The sequence below is a fragment of the Amphiura filiformis genome, chromosome 3 (genome assembly GCF_039555335.1).
Source record: "Amphiura filiformis chromosome 3, Afil_fr2py, whole genome shotgun sequence".
Taxonomy (NCBI): domain Eukaryota; kingdom Metazoa; phylum Echinodermata; class Ophiuroidea; order Amphilepidida; family Amphiuridae; genus Amphiura; species Amphiura filiformis.
Genome location: NC_092630.1, coordinates 18,578,710 through 18,596,890, shown reverse-complemented (window position 1 = coordinate 18,596,890; position 18,181 = coordinate 18,578,710). Strand labels below are relative to the sequence as shown.

Sequence of the window (18,181 nt, the reverse complement as noted above, 5' to 3'; positions counted from 1 at the left end):
TAAAAAGGGATAAACTATTTAAAATGGGAACCTATTTGTGAAAAGCGGGAGGAAAGTTAAAAGGGGATTATTTGTAAAAAGGGGGAACTATTTACAAAATGGGTGAAAATAAAAAGGGTATTATTTGTAAAGGGGTAATTCGAAAACGGGGAAACTAAAAAGGGGAAACTATTTGAAAAGGGGGAAAGTAAAATAGAGGACTATTTGCAAAAAGGGAAACTATTTGAAAGGGGGAAAGTCGAAAGGGAGAAACTATTTGAAAAGGGGCAAGTCGAAAGGGGGGAAACTATTTGAAAAGGGAGAAAGTCGAAAAGGGGAAACTATTTGAAAAGGGGAAAGTCGAAAAGGGGAAACTATGTGAAAAGGGGGTAAGTCGACAAGGGGGAAACTATTTGAAAAGGGGAAAGTCGAAAAGGGGAACTATTTGAAAAGTGGGAAAGTCGAAAAGGGGAACTATTTGAAAAGGGGGAAAGTCGAAAAGGGGAACTATTTGAAAAGGGGAAAGTCGAAAAGGGGAACTATTTGAAAAGGGGGAAAGTCGAAAAGGGGGAACTATTTGAAAAGGGGGAAACTATTTGAAAAGGGGAAAGTTAAACGGGGAAATATTTGAAAAGGGGAAAGCATTTCGCAAAAAGGGGGAAAACTGAAAATTTGGGGAGATGAATTATAAAAGGGGAGTTTGGCGGAGATCAGACACCGTACAACAGAAAACATTTCACACATTTGAAAAACATCTGTTAGGAAAGTTTTTTTTTTGATGTGTTTTGTTTGTTTAGTAGGTTTTTTTTCATAAAATAAGCCTAAGAAAGTAAGAAAGGTTGACAATATTTTGTTACCATTTGAAACCGTATGAACTATTTTTTTTTAAATCATAAAAGTCGGAAATTTCATTTGGTATATTTTTTGTACTACATGTTTGTTGTTTGTTTTCTTGTTTGTTTGTTATCTACTCATGGTATAATTTACGGTGTGATTTTGCAAATCATATAGGCCCTTTGCGACATCACGAATCATTTAGGGCCTGCATCATTTTGTCGGCACTCGCAAATACGGGCTTAATAAAACAACGCAGAAAATAATTTAGAAAACGTATAGGCCTATAGCCCCAGACAAACAAGTGTATAATAGCAACGTGTATAAGTAGGCGTAAAACTAATTTTGGTGGGTTTAATTAAAATGATCTTCGGTTTATATATCAGGTAAAAAATGAACCAGTGTATATTTGAAGAATTATTACTTTCCAGCAAAATCATGAAACGTTTCATAATATTTTAAAAAGGCCTACAAACGGTGCCTTAAATTAAATATTGTTGTATACGTTTTTCTCGGGGGTTTTCTAACATTTTTACAAATCATATCGGCCTACTGTCAATACGGCGTATTTTTATTTATAAACAAAACATTGATTATAATAAAAGTATTTTGTCAAAATCGGTAACAAATTAATTTAGGTTTTCTATTAAATATGTAAAACAAATGTAAAAAAAATGTTTTTTAATAATTTGTGTTTGCTGGGTTCGTGCAAGATCTCGACAGAAAAAATACGTTGAATTTTATTAAGTGGCATTATTTATTATAAGGGCGTGTATAGGCTAATCTTAAAATACAGGGTGATTTAAAATGAACTGTACCCAAATTCAAAAATTAAAATAAAATACTTACCGACATTTAAATAATTTGTGTTTGTAAGCTGTAACAGGATAGTATGATTTCTATTATTGGTGAAAAAATCATGTCTCTACCTCTAATGGTTTGGAAGAAAAATACATTCTTAGAAAACACACCAAAAACGACATCGTTTTGTGTCAATTTTTATTTATTTCGTTTGTACATAAATTAACACGGAATAAAGCTAAATTAACTTTGAAATCTGATTTTCTCAAAATCAACTGATTTTACAAAAATGATGTACGACAAACGAAAAAATGATTATGTCGAATAACACCAATAATGAAACTGCTGTTGAAATATTAACCATCAAACGGTAGGTCTACTCATCTTACTCATCTTACTCAACAGAATAAACATTGGACATCTGTTGACTAATGAGAAAAAGAGTTTTTAGTGGGAAGTGTTAGTTTTTGTTCGATATAGGCTTAGGCTGGATCCTTCAGTCTTTCAACAACTACGCACGGTCATCAGGTTGTGCTGCTCGAATAGACTAATTCCAATCAGCCGTCTACACTTCGCATACTGTGTATGCTTCGTAGTGACGACTGATTATCTTACAGCCAATATCATGACGGACTTCTGAAATTATGAAAACAATTCAATGCGACTTTGGTTGACGACTGAGGGCAGCAGTCTACTGCTCGAATAAGGTAACGTGAAGGATTGTGGGTAAATAAAAGGCGCCGTCATTAGAGGCCAGAAGGATTCAGGCTAGTCCTTGCTGCTGGTAAAAAAATAACCCGTTTTCCGCGCAATTTGGTAACTCTCATGGTTGTCATTGGGTGCCGGGGTAGGCCTAAGCAAGGGCGTAAATCGGGTGGGGGACAGGGGGACACGTCCCCCTCACTTTTCAAGGTGGGGGGGGACACAATATCAAATGTCCCCCCCACATTTTGGTCCCCACCCCCAAAAAAAAAAGGAAAAGAGAGAAGAGAAAGGGAGAAAAGGAGAAAAAGAGAAGAGAAAGGGAGAAAAGAGAAGGAAAAGAAAAAGAGAAGAAAAAATGTTAAATTGCACGTAATTGAGTAGGCCCATCACCATGATCACCGCCCATACCTAAAAATCCGCACAGCCGGGTCGATCGTAAGTATAATATATTATAGGCCTGTGATTATTTTGGGCATTGCTTGAAGGCGGGTCCTCGGCCCAAAAGCCTGTACTGCGGGCCCGTCGATATGCAGGGCCCGTCGATATGCAGGGCCCGTCACATTTTATCACCAAAGTCAGTTTTAAGACGAACTCAATGCTGACTTCAACATCAATCCATGCATGCTTTAGTAATAATTCCGAATCTCAAATCTCAAGTAAAATTTTGTAAATTGAATTAAGTCCCTTTTTTTTTATGATAACAGTGTAAAAATTATGCACCAAATGACTTCAACACCCCCTGCGTATACATAAACAAGTGGTCGCTTTCGCTTCTGTTTTAGTGAAGACTTGTCCACGAATGGCTTATTAGGCCGTCATTTCACAATTTTTCAGCTGTTTCAAGCTAAAATTTTACACAATAATAGTGCCAAAATGGTCCACCAAATGGCTTCAATTAGGTCTTCATTTTGCAAAAGTTTCTTACTTCTCTGTGGGCACATCCCCCTCAGACACCCCCTGCGTCGCGGGGCGCCTAGTGGCGCTATCGCGCCGAAGTATCAATGACTAATAATTTTCATTGTGTCCCCCCAAAATGGATTTACGCCCCTGGGCCTAAGGCCTATGTCATGATGTATAATCATTTTCAAATAAACGCAATCTACAGCTGCTAGTATAAGTTCTGAAGAAAGTTTTATATTTTTTGCTGACATTTACCCGAACATTTATTTTAACGTACGTCATGTATATTCCTGAAAACAGTCACCAGCATGTACTTTTCAAATAATTTAGCTATTCTATTTTGATAATTTCATAATAGTTGAAATTGTAACAAACTGACATAAGAACACCCATTATGTTTTACCTTTTCATTCCTATCGTGCTTTTAAACCTCTAGATCATTGAGCTGCTGAAATTATACGAGTACGAGTTTAGCGATCATGCAAGTATTATTAACGTGGCTGTGTACTCTAAACTCCTCATTCCAGAAAAAAATACAGAACTAATTTTTTTGAATAAAAAAATATTAGGGCCTATCCTAGTAATAAAAGTCAAATTTTAATATCTAGCCACTTTTTGAAAATAAGGGCCAAAAAACATGCGTTTTTAGGGTGTTTTCCATATCTTATGACAATCAAGCCCAAAGACTTGAACTAAGAATAATAAAATTTTATGCCTTCTCATTTTTGGAAAAGACATGTTTCATTCTTATAACCAACCATTTAAAAAGTAACACAAAAAAGTGAAAATTAGATCAAAATTTCGGCATTATACTCAAGATTTTAAATGCTTAGACTTGTTCCAAGTCTGTGATTTTCGTGACTCGATTGTCAGAAAACATGCCGAAAATGCATGTTTTTGGCTCTTTTTCAAGATATTAGTAAAATAGTGAACTTTTTCTTTTAAATTTGTGAAATATTTTCTGGCCGTAAATAGGCTTTGAGCGCGTTTTTTTGATAGCAGATGATGCTTGGTGTCGCAAAGGGCCTATAATGATTTGCAAATCACACCGTAAATTCTACCTTGAGTAGATAACAAACAAACAAGAAATTGGTTCATACGGTTCCAAATGGTATCATCAGTAGATAACAAAATATTGTCAACCTTTCTTACTTACTTTCTTTGTAATTTATCCAAAAAAAATATTTTCTGTTGCTTTATTAGGCCCGCAATGTTATCTTCAGAAGATAGCCGTTTGCGCGAGCGCCTTCCGAGAAAATGATGCAGATCGTAAATGATGCAGGCCGTAAGTGGGCTCGCGCGTGTTCACAGATGCATGTCGCAACAGGTGATTTGCAAATCGCACTGTAAATGGTATCTTGAGTAGATAAAAAACAAAAAAACAAAAAACAGACAAACAAACATGAAATATACAAAAACATATCAAATTATCTTTCTGACTCGTCTCATGCTAAGTCTTATAATTTCCTTCTTTTTTGTATATTTCATTAGGTTTTATAATGCTATCATCAGTAGATAGGCCTGACAAAATATATTCAACCTTTCTCATAGCTCAATTTCTTTGTATTTTACTTGAGTAGATAGCGGAAAAACTAACAAGCAGACAAATAATAATAAGCAAACAAAAAACATCAAAACAAACTTTCCTAACAGACGTTTTCTAAATTAAGCCCGTAAAGCCGTTTGCGAGTGCCGACAAAATGATGCAGGCCGTAAGTAGGCTTTGAGCGCGTTTTTTTGACAGCGTATGCATGATTCGTGATGTCGCAAAGGGCCTATAATGATTTGCAAATCACACCGTAAATTCTACCTTGAGTAGATAACAAACAAACAAGCAAACAAACAACAAGTACAAAAAATATACCAAATGAAATTTCGGACTTCTATGATTTAAAAAAAAATTAGTTCATACGGTTTCAAATGGTATCATCAGTAGATAACAAAATATTGTCAACCTTTCTTACTTTCTTAGGCCTATTTTATAAAAAAAAAACTATTATCTTGAGTAGGCCTATATAGCGGAAAAACAAACAAACAAAACACATCAAAAACAAACTTTTCTAAGAAAACAACAGATGTTTTTCAAATGTGTGAAATGTTTTCTGTTGCTTTATTTATAGGCCCGCAATGCTATCTTCAGAAGATAGCCGTTTGCGCACGCGCCTTCCGAGCTAGAAAATGATGCAGATCGTAAATAATGCATTTCTCGTGCGTGGGTGATTTTGCGTCACCGATCAATCAACTTGGCTTATCCGCGCTTGCGCTCAAATTACGCGCCGGTACGCGCAATGAACTTTGCGTGGCGCTCTGCGCCATGCGAGTGGTGGGCAGCGTAATACGCGATTCAGTTCTTCAAGCCATAAAAAAGTAAACAAAATTTAAAAAAGACTGAAATTTCAAAAACTCATTTAATCTTTGCCAATACTTGTCAACCTCCCGGTTGATTTACGCCAATATGTACACCATTTCCGTGGAATTGTGTACAAAACCGTTTTATCTTTCATTGTGATTTTTAAGATTGTGTTATTTAAATTGCAAACAAAAAATGAAGTTTAATAATGGTGTTTCTTCTTACTTTTGACTGAAACACACACTAATTTTTCATCTGAATAATCTTAAATCTACTTTTTTTTGCGACGTGCACATTTACCATGTTTAGGCCTACTGGTTTGGTATGATAATTTGTCATTAGAGCTCTTTCACATACAACAGCATTTGAGGGAGCTCACGACTGAACACAAATCTAAAAATGCATAAATGGAGTCGAAAACACCGTGAACCAGGACAGTAAATCATCTAACAATTACATTGTTTAATAATTTAGGCCTAATTCTTGCAAATGAGAGAGCCCAAACTACCAATGCACCAGTAGGCCTACTATCAAAACAACACGGAGCCGAAACACCGGGAACCACCACAGGAAACCATCCAAAAATGCATTCAATGTTCCAAAATAATTTAAATCTTGCAAAGTAACAAAAGCATATGAAAGCACAAATCAACCAATGCACAATTACTATCAAAACAACACGGAACCGAAAACATCGGGAACCACCATAGGAAACCATCCAAAAATGCATTTTTTTTTGTTCCATTATAATTTAAATCTTGAAAAATAACAAAAACACATCAACAAACCTGCAAATTCGTAATTATTATCAAAACGACCTGGAGCCGAACCCCGGGAACCACCGCAGGAAACCAACCATTGCATTTTTGTTCCAAAATAAATTAGAATAATAAAAACACATGAAAAAGAAATTCAATCATCAGAAATAGCTCATTTTTATACAAAATTATTGTTTTGATTTATTCAAATAACAAAAACCAATGAAAACAAAGATCATGCAATGTTTTGTATGTTCAAAACAATATGGAGCCTAAAACACTGGGAACCACCGCTGGAAACCATCTAAAAATCTCATTTTTGTTCAAAAATAATACAAATCTATAAATCACCAAAAAATGATAATGCCAACCCCTGCCAGATTGACACTTGCCAACCTGGTACAATTGGCAGATGCCAATGATTTCTGACACTCTGGATATTGATGGCAAATGCCAATTTGGCCCGTGACTGCAAATGCCTGGTTGTGCGTACCCCTTGCACATTCTTCTTGGCCGAACCTGGCAAATGCCACATTGGCATCAGTTGGCAAGTGCCAACCTGGCACTATGTGGCATATTTTCCCTGTGTAGAGTGGTGGACCAGTGGAATTTACTTCCTAAGTCAGCTGCAGAGGCACCCTCAGTCAATTGCTTCAAGAAAGAAATTGACAAGTTTTTCGATGCCAAGTACCGTACAACAAGTTTGTCTAGAAATTAAATTTGTTAGTGGCTAAATATCCCATGCAGTGGAGTCTGAATGAATTTAGGAGGGCATTGAAGCCTGAGAAGACAGAATGCAGGTGAATTATATATAATTCACTTATCCGGATTAATTCACTTATCCGGATTTTTCACTTCATATCTGGCCAACGCTTGGTCCCATCATGGCCGGATAACAGAGATTGGGCTATTATGCAAAAACTAATTGTGATTGTGTAATTTATGATGGTACCATGAAGTTCAGCTCAAAAGCGTCATATATACATGTACGGTATTCCATTTAAGCTGATCAGCCGTGTTCAGTTCAGGCTCACAACACGATCATGTCAGTATATATCTTGTTCTGGGACTGATTAGGACTTACATGTAGGACTTACATGGCTGAGTCTCAAAACAATCACATCATATCAATTTGCATCAAATTTTGAAATTATTTGGTAGAAATTTGCTACTTTCACCGATCTAACAAACCAATCTAAATCCAATGCTTTTGTTTGTTTGTTTGTTCATAATAAAACAACAGGGACAGATTTAATCTGTGGCCCGGTAGCCTCGCGCCAGTTAATGTTGCGTTCGGCCAGTAAACTTCCAAGAATGCTGACCCAGCGGGTCACTAGATTTTTGAGCATAATGTAATCATGTAACTACGCTCATATTGAGATAAGATATAATCAGTGATGGACATACGAGGGGCGGTCAATAAGTTCCTTCTATGTCAACAAAATGGAAGTCTTCCGATAGCTCCTTGAGCCACTCTTCAGTGAAGGCTTACCAGCATTGATCACCAGCAAACCTGATATTATGAAGGTAGGACTTAAAATTCTAAAATAGGTTTCACTACCTGGAGGCCATGCCTGAACCACAATATGGTTTCTTTAATTAACTGACCCCTCTGTCGTGAATGGCAGCTTGACAAACTAAGAATAGCGTACAGGACAAAATCCGAGAACAGCCACATTCCTACCATCAACCTAATTCACATGATGACTTGCCTCAATTTTGCTATCAAAATTGTATGATATATGCCTATGATTGTGCTTTCATTTGGCAAATGATCTGTCATCAAGACTATCCCTGGATCTCAGAAACAGCTATGTGACCGAGTGATGATCTTCTTAGGGGCGTGAGATCCAGGTGCTTCCACTAAATCCACTTATAATTCCAGTGATTAATGTATGCCTTATCACCTTTAGCCACATATAGATTAAACTTGCCTTGGTCCTCATCCTAAGTGTATAGACGGTGTGGACCTGAACATGTCAACTGGTATCAATTTTGTACATGAAGATTCCGGGACCCCATCTAGAAGACACCCTGGAATACCCAAATGTTAATGGATTAATATTGAAAACACATTCATCAGAGTTGTCATATTTTGTGGCTATCTCATCATTCTTATTTGGCTCTTTATTCATTATCAATGCCACTGTACCAGCGCGTGTATCATTAGTGGTGACGTCAGCAAGTCTTTTGGACCTTGGATGATCTTCAAGGACGCTCATTCCATTCTTGAACTCTAAGAACCATTTCGTTGCTGTTGAATACCAGGGACTTCATTACCATTTACAACAACTGTACACTGTTAAAGTTTATTTGAGTTTTCACCACCGTCGGGAGAAATTTCCATGATGACCTTGTATTCACTTCTGGTAGTACCTGTGAATTCATGGAGGTAGGCTTCCTCTGAAGAGCATCCTGCCCATATACAGTGATGCAAAAATATAATATCTTTGCACAGAGTCTTAGCCAGAAATCAGAAACCACCCGTCCAAGCAGACACCAAAATTTGACCCTCAAATATAAAACAACTTGTCTATGCCCATGGAAGGGTCACTAGGGTCAAATATGTCCTGATTTGGCCTTTACATGTCACTCTGAATTAGTCTCAAGTTCATATAACCTTAAAATCATCTGTTTTAGAGCTATCACATTTGTAAAATCCATTAAATCCACCCGTCTAAAATTAGATTAGGCCGTCTTAAAGACGGGTGGACGCATGGCTGGCTAAGACCTTGTCTTTGCAGTAATGTTTTGAAGGAACAAACAATTAGCTTTCAAATGAGACCAAATTCAATACCGTGCAACAAAGTAGCATACCGAGTTCTACGAACTTTTTGACCGGCCCTCGTAATTGGACATTTTCGTAAGAACATTCACTCATTTATAATTGGACACAGTTTCTGCTCCACTTGTCATCTGTGTGTAATTTTTTTGTTTACGGTAATGATTTTTCATTTAATTCTTATTCTTGCGTTGCAAGCAAGTTGGAAATATACAGCCGCTTCTTACGGCGACGCGATAGTAGGCCTACATACTACACCTTTGTGAACTTTTGGAAAGTACATGTACACTGAGTACACTGCACTCAGTACAAAACAATTAAAACTGTTATAAATGTTACGGTTTGCTTGACTTACTGTAAAGAGGATCCTAGCATCCTCTTTTTATGACATTTTCAGTACATATCCACGAAAAAAGCCTATTCCCAAAATTTCAGTTGATTCCGATTTTGCGTTTGCGAGTTATGCATGATTATGTGTATTACACTGCTCCATAGACAATGCGTTGTAATTTCGTTCTGGTGCACCAGAAGGAAATTCAAATTTCACGATATCTTTGCAAAACAAATTAATCTGCAAGAAATATTTTGTACATAAACATTATGTAGCCAGAGGTTTCCAGTGATATAAAAATCTCAACTTTTTTTGAGAAAAGTGGGGGATGAGGCTGTGGATCACGAAATGCCCCTTTAAAGTGGCACATAATAAATGTTAACACACAAGTAAGTTTGGTAATTAGTAGTCTCTATCTAAGTCGCATTGCAACATTTTATTTTGCACTTTTTTCAGTAGAACATAGTGTATATTGAAAAAGGGTCCCACCTCAAAAAACATGACCATTTATATTTTCTATTACAAACAGATCCTTACTATAAACATTTATAAATAGTTAGTTAGCATTACCGTCACCGACGATTTTCCAAGGGCAAGGTAAACATTACCGTAACATAAATACAGCAACCATGTCAACAAGTTGAACTGGCTAATCACAATCATGTACATGAGCCGGCAAACATGAAACTGACGAACAGGATGACAATGCATGGATGAAGCTTCATCACATATCAATACTTTTAAGTTTTATACGTAACTGACAAAACAAGCCTTTGCAACATTTTAGACTAAAGTATTCACATTTTAAGGCATACAATGACGGCAATGTCAAGGAACCTGATGAACCAATGAAATTCACGTTTCAATCATAGTCATAAATAAATGCAAATGATGTCATACATGTGCCGATATCAATTATCATTATATGATTATATGATATGATTATTGATAATATGATTATGATGTAATGTATGATGAACGACGCGATGTAGGCTGTAGTTCATTTACCTCAAATGCAAAGAATGTGGCATAGACGGTCATTGTACGCTGACATCGTGAGATCATGAGGTTATCAGCAGATTATGTGTGCGTTTCCACATGTAGTAGTACGCTGAAGTTCAAAGTACAATCATGTAAAGTAAAGCTTACCAAATTCTTGTTCGCATGCATTCTCCAGTGCGGCTGCGTAGTCATAGCCGGTAGACGGCAATATCGCTATTAAGAGCCCGTATTCCAAGTAAATATGCCCGCCAATTTCAAACCAAGCAAGCAGACTTTATTAAAGGGGCATTTCGTGATCCACAGCCTCAACCCCCCACTTTTCTCAAAAAAAGTTGAGATTTTTATATCACAGGAAACCTCTGGCTACATAATGTTTATGTACAAAATATTTCTTGCAGATTAATTCGTTTAGCTAAGATATCGTGAAATTTGAATTTCGTTCTGGTGCACCAGAACGAAATTACAACACATTGTCTATGGAGCAGTGTAATACACATAATCATGCATAACTCGCGAACGCAAAATCGGAATCAACTGAAATTTTGGGAATAGGTTTTTTCGTGGATATCTAATGAAAAATGACATAAATAGAGGATGCTAGGATCACGAAATACTCCTTTAATTACTAGCGGGAGACCCGCGCTTCGCGCATGACCCCTTTTTTCACCAGCTTACACCCAATGACCCCCTTTTTTAAATGGAAATTTACACCAAAAATCTGCAAATATTTTAGGCGCTTCGCGCGCATTGTGAACAAATTTAACATTTTTGTAGCAATTTCAGTTTCAAAAAGGCAAATTTTCACAAAACGTTGCCCAGAAAGTTATGTTTTACGGTTAAGGGCTGGGGTATGAACGTTTGGACAGTATTTATTTTGGGACATTAGAGCACATCAGACATATCGAATTGCATTCTGAATACGAAGAATGTCATTCTAATATCAAATAATTTTGATTTTTGAAATTCGCAATTTAATACACATTTTATGGCAAATCATTAAAATTGATATTTTTGATATTTAACAGTACTTGAAGTAAACTTTATAAATCTGATGATTTACACTTAAAGTGTATGTAGGTGGGATGAAAAGCCGACGATCAATTGAAAATTTTGACCTTTCGTATTGAAGATATGGATTTTTTCCCAAAACACCAAAAAAATTAGGTCTTTTGGGAAAAAATCCATATCTTCAATATGAAAGGTCAAAATTTTCAATTGACCGTCGGCTTTTCCTCCTGCTACATACACTTAAAGAATATATCATTAGATTTATATAATTTACTTCGAGGACTGTTATATATCAACAATTTGAAAAATATCAAATTTTTATAATTTGTCATAAAATTTGTATTATATTGTGATTTTCAAAAAATGAAAATTATTTGATATCAGAAAGACATGCTTCGTATTCAGAATGCAATTCGATAGGTCCGAGGTGCTCTCATGTCCCACAAAAAATACTGTCGAAACGCAATAAACGCTCATTTTAGATCCCTTAATGGCACTGAATTTTAGCGTTCTCACACATTTTCTTGGAGGGCCCCCACTACTGAACCCCCTTTTTTACCATAATCGCCTTCGATAGACCCCTAGTGTCATACTCTGGTAGGGACAGGTACGTTACTTTCATATTCGAGTGCCCCCCCCCCTCCCGGCGCACCCTCCATCAGACACCCTCCCTCCGCGTATTGATAAGAAGCTTGTTTTGAACATCCGATAACAACTATTATAGTGTCAAAGTGGTCGAGAAATAGCTTCAATTCGGTCTTTATTTTGATTTTTTTTTTCAAATAGGGCCTACTCAGGGCCACATCCCCCCCTGGGTATTAAGAAGTGTCTGTTTTTGCTTCTGCATGCTTCGGACAGCTGTACACTTACGTTTTAAACGATGATAACAACATTAGTGTCAAAATGGTGCTTCAATTGAGCCTTTATTTTGATTTTTTTTTCAAATACTCCCCCCCCCCCCCTTGATACCCCCTGCGTATAAAGAAGTGTCCGTTTTGGCTTCTGTTTTGGACACCTGTACACTTTAAAGCAATGACAAAACAAAAATGGTCCCCGAAATGGCTTCAATTAGGCCTAGGCCTTTATTTTGATCAAGTGTTCAATTCTAAGTGGACACCACCCCCCTCCTCAGACCATCAGACAACCCTTTGCGGCGCGCGGCCTATAAACCCAGACGCAGTACGTGTCAGGGTGCGTGACTCGCCACTAATCGCGCGCGTGCATTTGACGCGTTTTTGGTCATGACCTGGGCCGTAAGGTTATTGACCCCAACGGCCTAGCAACCGACCATTTTTTTTGTTATTTCCATAGTGATTGAATAGTTTTGCAAAAATGAACCTCAGATGGTTTAATGGCAATATGTGTACCCGATCAATGTACGAATAAATCAGAGCTGAAAGTGAAATCATCTCTGAGTCTATTCGCGAACAAGATTTAGCGACTTCCTTTTATTTATATAGATAGATATTGTGCTCCTCCGTCACTAAACATTTCACAGCCGTTTCGCGCATCCAGTTGCCCACCAGATGTCACGACATCCGGTGGGCAACTAGCCCGGGGCAACTAGGTGCACCACTAGTTGCCCACCGGTTGCGGCAACATCTAGTGAGCAACTGGATGCAGCTGCACCAGGTGGACATGAGGATGTGGTGACATCTGAGTCTATTCGCGAACAAGATTTAGCGACTTCCTTTTATTTATATAGATAGATATTGTGCTCCTCCGTCACTAAACATTTCACAGCCGTTTCGCGCATCCAGTTGCCCACCAGATGTCATGACATCCGGTGGGCAACTAGCCCGGGGCAACTAGGTGCACCACTAGTTGCCCACCGGTTGCGGCAACATCTAGTGAGCAACTAGATGCAGCTGCACCAGGTGGACATGAGGATGTGGTGACATCTGGTGGCCTACCTGATGTGGACAACAGGTAGGCCTATGCTGACAGATGTTCACACGTAGTTAGAATTCAGATGTAGACATCTGTTAGCATTATGATTGCATACATGCGATTGCACTGGACCGTCATTTCGCATATTTTCGGCTTTTTCAAATAAACATTTTACACAATATTAAATAGTGCCAAAATGGTCCACCAAATAGCTTCAATTAGGTCTTCATTTTGCAAAAGTTTCTCACTTCGGAGGGGGGCACATCCCCCTCAGACACCCCTGCGTCGCGCTAGCGCGACGTTCGCCGCTGGCATGCCATTGATTCTAACTTTGTGCCCCCCCCCCCCTTTTCAAAAATCCTGGATCCGCCACTGTACTGCTGATAGCAAGTATAGTTCATCAATGCCCTATCTACTGCTGATAGCCAGGGGCGTCGCCAGACCTTTTTCATTAGGGGGGTGTAAGAGTCAATGATTGCCGACGAGCCGTCTGTGCGCCGACATACCAATAAATACTAGAGCGGTTGTCACGATCACCATATAGCTGAACCATGTTGCATCACCCGGGGGGGAGGGGGGTGTGGGGGACTTTGTTTTCATTTGACACCTTGGGGATCATAGGCATACCTTCTTGGCATTTCGCGCAGGTTTTTTTTTAATTTCTTGGACAAGTTTTTCCTATTATTGTAGGCTTATAAATTTATTGTATTAAACATGTTAAACAAAAATTGGTAAATGTCGAAAGCAGAAGCGAAAATGGTCATTTGTTTGACCACAACGCAGGGGGTGTCTGAGGGGGATGTTCCCCCCTGAGGAGTAAGAAACTTTTGCAAAATGAAGACCTAATTGAAGCGATTTGATGGACCATTTTGACACTACAGAGTGTAAAATTTTAGTTTGAAAAAGCCCAAACAATTGTGAAATGAGCGGTCCATGAAACCTTTTGCGCGAATTTTATGGACAAGTTTTCCTTATTATTGGCCTATCATTACTCGTTGACTGCCGATAAACGTCCCAATAAATCGGACTTAGTCACCGGTCAGTTCTCATGATAGATTTCCATGGCTAACGATGGTTAACTATGTTAAAGGACATCAAGAAAATTTTCTAAGTTATTTATTCATTACTCGTTGACTGCCGATAAAACGCCCAATAAAGACTTAGTCACCGGACCGCGCCGGCCAGTTAAAGTACATGCCCTATCACACCACTCCACACCATACATAAATTCTCCCAGTCACATTTCCCAAATATGAAATTAAAAAGTCAAATTTTAATTTACTTCTTTTAAAGTTTGGCAGAGGCGGGGTTCGAACTCACGGCGCAACGCTTAGTACTCTATGAGCCTAGCGCCTTAGACCACTAGGCCACTTGTCTTCTTGTTATTCATCTGAAACTTATTTAAAAATATAATCGCAACTTCAACATAGGCCTACCACGTGACAAGCAAAGGCAGAAAACGTATTATATTTTGGAATTTTATCTGCTTAAAACATTAATGTGTATTATAATAGAGCTACCATTATTTATATTGTTGAATTCTCAAGCGCATAGAGACAATAAATACGAGCGTCCTATAATACATACACAATACATAAAATCGATTTTGATCTTCGGCATTACTAGGTGACCTCCGATCATGGAAGAAAGAGATAAGAAGGAACCACAACGAACGCATTCACTTTGTCCACTCCCTTTACCGACATTTAATTGACATTGTTATTCATGAGGATTTACTTTGATCAATACCCCGCGTTAAATAGGTGATTGGTATTGTATTCCATGTATTTGCATGTCTTCTGGAGCGTGTGTGAAGGATGATTTGAACTAATGACCTTCCGTGCAAGCACCCTATAGGATTTTCTTTGGTGCCGTGATCATCGGTCATTGATGGCCTACATCTTTTTCTTCCATTTTGCCCAATTTTTCCGAACTTTGATGACTTTTTTCTCAGAGTTGGCAGTCTTTGGCACTGAAACGAGTTAGCTAGTTACGATTATACACATATAAACTATTAAATTAAACAGGTTTTATGTACCGGACTCAACCGGAACATTGTGCATTATTTAAGAACATTTTACATCTATTTTTCATCGAAAAAGTCACCAAAATCTTACCTTATTTGCTAAAGATGAAACTCAGCAAAAAAACGGCCGATTTTGATTACCTTTTCGATGTTTTATAGGACATTTTCTACACAACACGATCAAGAAAACAGTTTGACTGTAGATCCCAAAACAAAGCTACTATACATGTTCAGAGCATCAGTGAAATTCCATAATCTTACTTCTGGGTAGCGTTTGTTTGTTCGTGGATGGGTTTGTTATAAATTTTTTCTAGTAATGATTTTGCCAAGCATCGATCGCGGTAAATGGATCATACATGAAAGTAAGTACCATTGATAGCTTTTCTTTTCATGCGTCAATAGATAAGCGGATTAAAACTTGGCCGATCGAAGTCGTTGTGGTTCCTTCTCATCTCTTTCTTCCATGCTCCGATAAAACGCCCAATAACGCCGGTCAGTTAAAAAAAATGCTTAAGTACATGCCCTATTGAGATAAGCAATCCTTTTGTGATATGTCCATTCATCCATATAATAATAGCAATCAGATTTTTGGATGGATGTTTTACACAGTGATTGGAGAAGAAGCTATGTAAATAATCAAAAGTACATGTCTACAAATTGACAAGGACAACTCCTTTTGTCAAAATTGTTTTCACCTATTGCTCAGTATGTTAATTAATCCGATTAATTACGTCATTTCGCCAGCGTATGATATATCAGTACTAATATGTAGGCCCAAGGAGGTTAGATATAGAGGGTATTCATTACTACGTCATTGATGTGATTGCTCATGCATAAAATTCCTCCACATAGGTTGTTTAGCTTAATCGGGAGAGTGACCTCTTGAAATGATGATCACAGTTATCTTTGAGTTATTACAGTGAGGCCCACGTACAATGTTCAACACAAAGTGAACAATGCTATAACTTGGAGGACAAACAAACCAACACCGCCAAATTCGACTGACATGTGTACAACGTGGGAAGCTATGGGGAAATTGAACACTCGTTGTCTGATCATGCATGTGTTTATGGTTCGGGTAGCGGTTACTTAGCAACTCTCGTTCCGCTTGGGTTTATTGCATACACTCTATAGAAAGAAGAGGAAATAGATTACGTATCGCATATTGGTCCTTTGTGCCTATTAGAGTTTCCGCCAAGGGGAGGAAGAAAAAAAGGAAGGAGGGGGGGGGAAGGAGAGAGAGACCGATGGAGTCACAGGGCTCTAAATTACATAGCCGTAGATCGGTGGGGGGGGGGGGATAAATGCCACAATATTTTTCCAGGGGGATGGTCAATATAATCACCCCCCAATATTGACGCCTGTGTATTGGTTTGTGTCGAAATTAACCTCATATTTGGCCATTTTATAGCCACAAAATGCCATCTTTAGCGCTTTGCGCGAATTTATTCCACTTTTGTCCCATATTTCACCAGTTTAGTTTCAATAGGCCTATGCTAAAATTTTCGCGCGCATTTGTACCATAAGGTTCACTGTACTGGGTACTTTTAAAAAATCCTAACCTAACCTAAAACATAACTTTAACCCTTAGATTGGAGCTCTACTAGAAGTAAAAATATAGATAGTGAACGAATTTAGTATTTCTATATCTATGTGAGAATGATGACATAGTCATTGATGCATCAGTTTTAAAATAGACTAGGCGGTTACCCATATTTGGCGGTTCTCGGCTGGGCGCGATTACCAGGCTGATGGTGACATGCCCATATGACAATTTTTACTAATTTGACCTCAGATGACCCCAGGGTGACATTGGATGACCCCAAAATGACCTAAACTTATAACTCTAAATGTTGACTGTACCTACCAAGTTTCATGCCCATATATGAGCTTTTACTAATTTGACCTCAGATGACCCGTGGTGACCTTGGATGACCCCAAAATGACCTTCAAAAATGCTGCTTTAAATGTTGACTGTACCTACCAAGTTTCATACCCATACGACCCTTTTTAGTAATTTGACCTCAGACGACCCCTGCGAGGGGACCCCGGGGTCAGATGACTTAACGAACATAAACATCTCCTTGCCAGCACAGAACTATACCCACCCACCGACTTTGAGCCCCGTACGACCTAGTTTCATGCCCATATGACAGTTTTTAGTCATTTGACCTCAAATGACCCCTGGGAGGGGCCCCGTGGTCGGATGACTTAACGAACATAGACATCTTCTTGCCAGGACAGAACTACACCCACCCACCGAGAGTTTGAGCCCCGTAGGACCCTAGTTTCATGCCCATATGAGGTTTTAGTCATTTGACCTCAAATGACCCCTGGGAAGGGGGCCCCGGGGTCGGATGACTTAACGAACATAAACTTCTTCTTGCCAGGACAGAACTACACCCACCCACCGAGTTTGAGCCTCGTACGACCTAGATTCATGCCCATATGACAGTCTTTAGTCATTTGACCTCAAATGACCCCTGGGAGGGGGGCCGGGGTCGGATGACTTAACGAACATAAACTTCTTCTTGCCAGGACAGAGCTACACCCACCCACCGAGTTTGAGCCCCGTACGACCTACGACGGCCTCACATTAGTCAGCCACAGACAAAACCTAAATCTACAGAATATATCCATTACTCGTCGATACTCGAAAGAGCTCAAAATAAATAACTCAGAAAATTTTCTTGATGTCCTTTAACATGTTTTCATAGTTAACCATCGTTAGCCATGGATATCTATCATGAGAACTGACTGGTGACTAAGTCCGTTTTATTGGGACGTTTATCGGCTGATCAACGAAGTAATGTTG

At 38.5% G+C, this 18,181-nt stretch overlaps 1 protein-coding gene across 1 annotated transcript in view; it reads right to left on the bottom strand.

Annotated features, from left to right (window-relative positions):
* The window catches only part of LOC140147647 (uncharacterized), a 31,255-nt gene extending 20,662 nt beyond the window's left edge, over positions 1-10,593 (bottom strand). Inside the window, 1 exon segment of the mRNA XM_072169418.1 lies at positions 10,449-10,593. The gene's annotated coding sequence lies outside the window, so the exon portion shown is untranslated.
* Between the last annotated feature and the right edge of the window lie 7,588 nt (positions 10,594-18,181).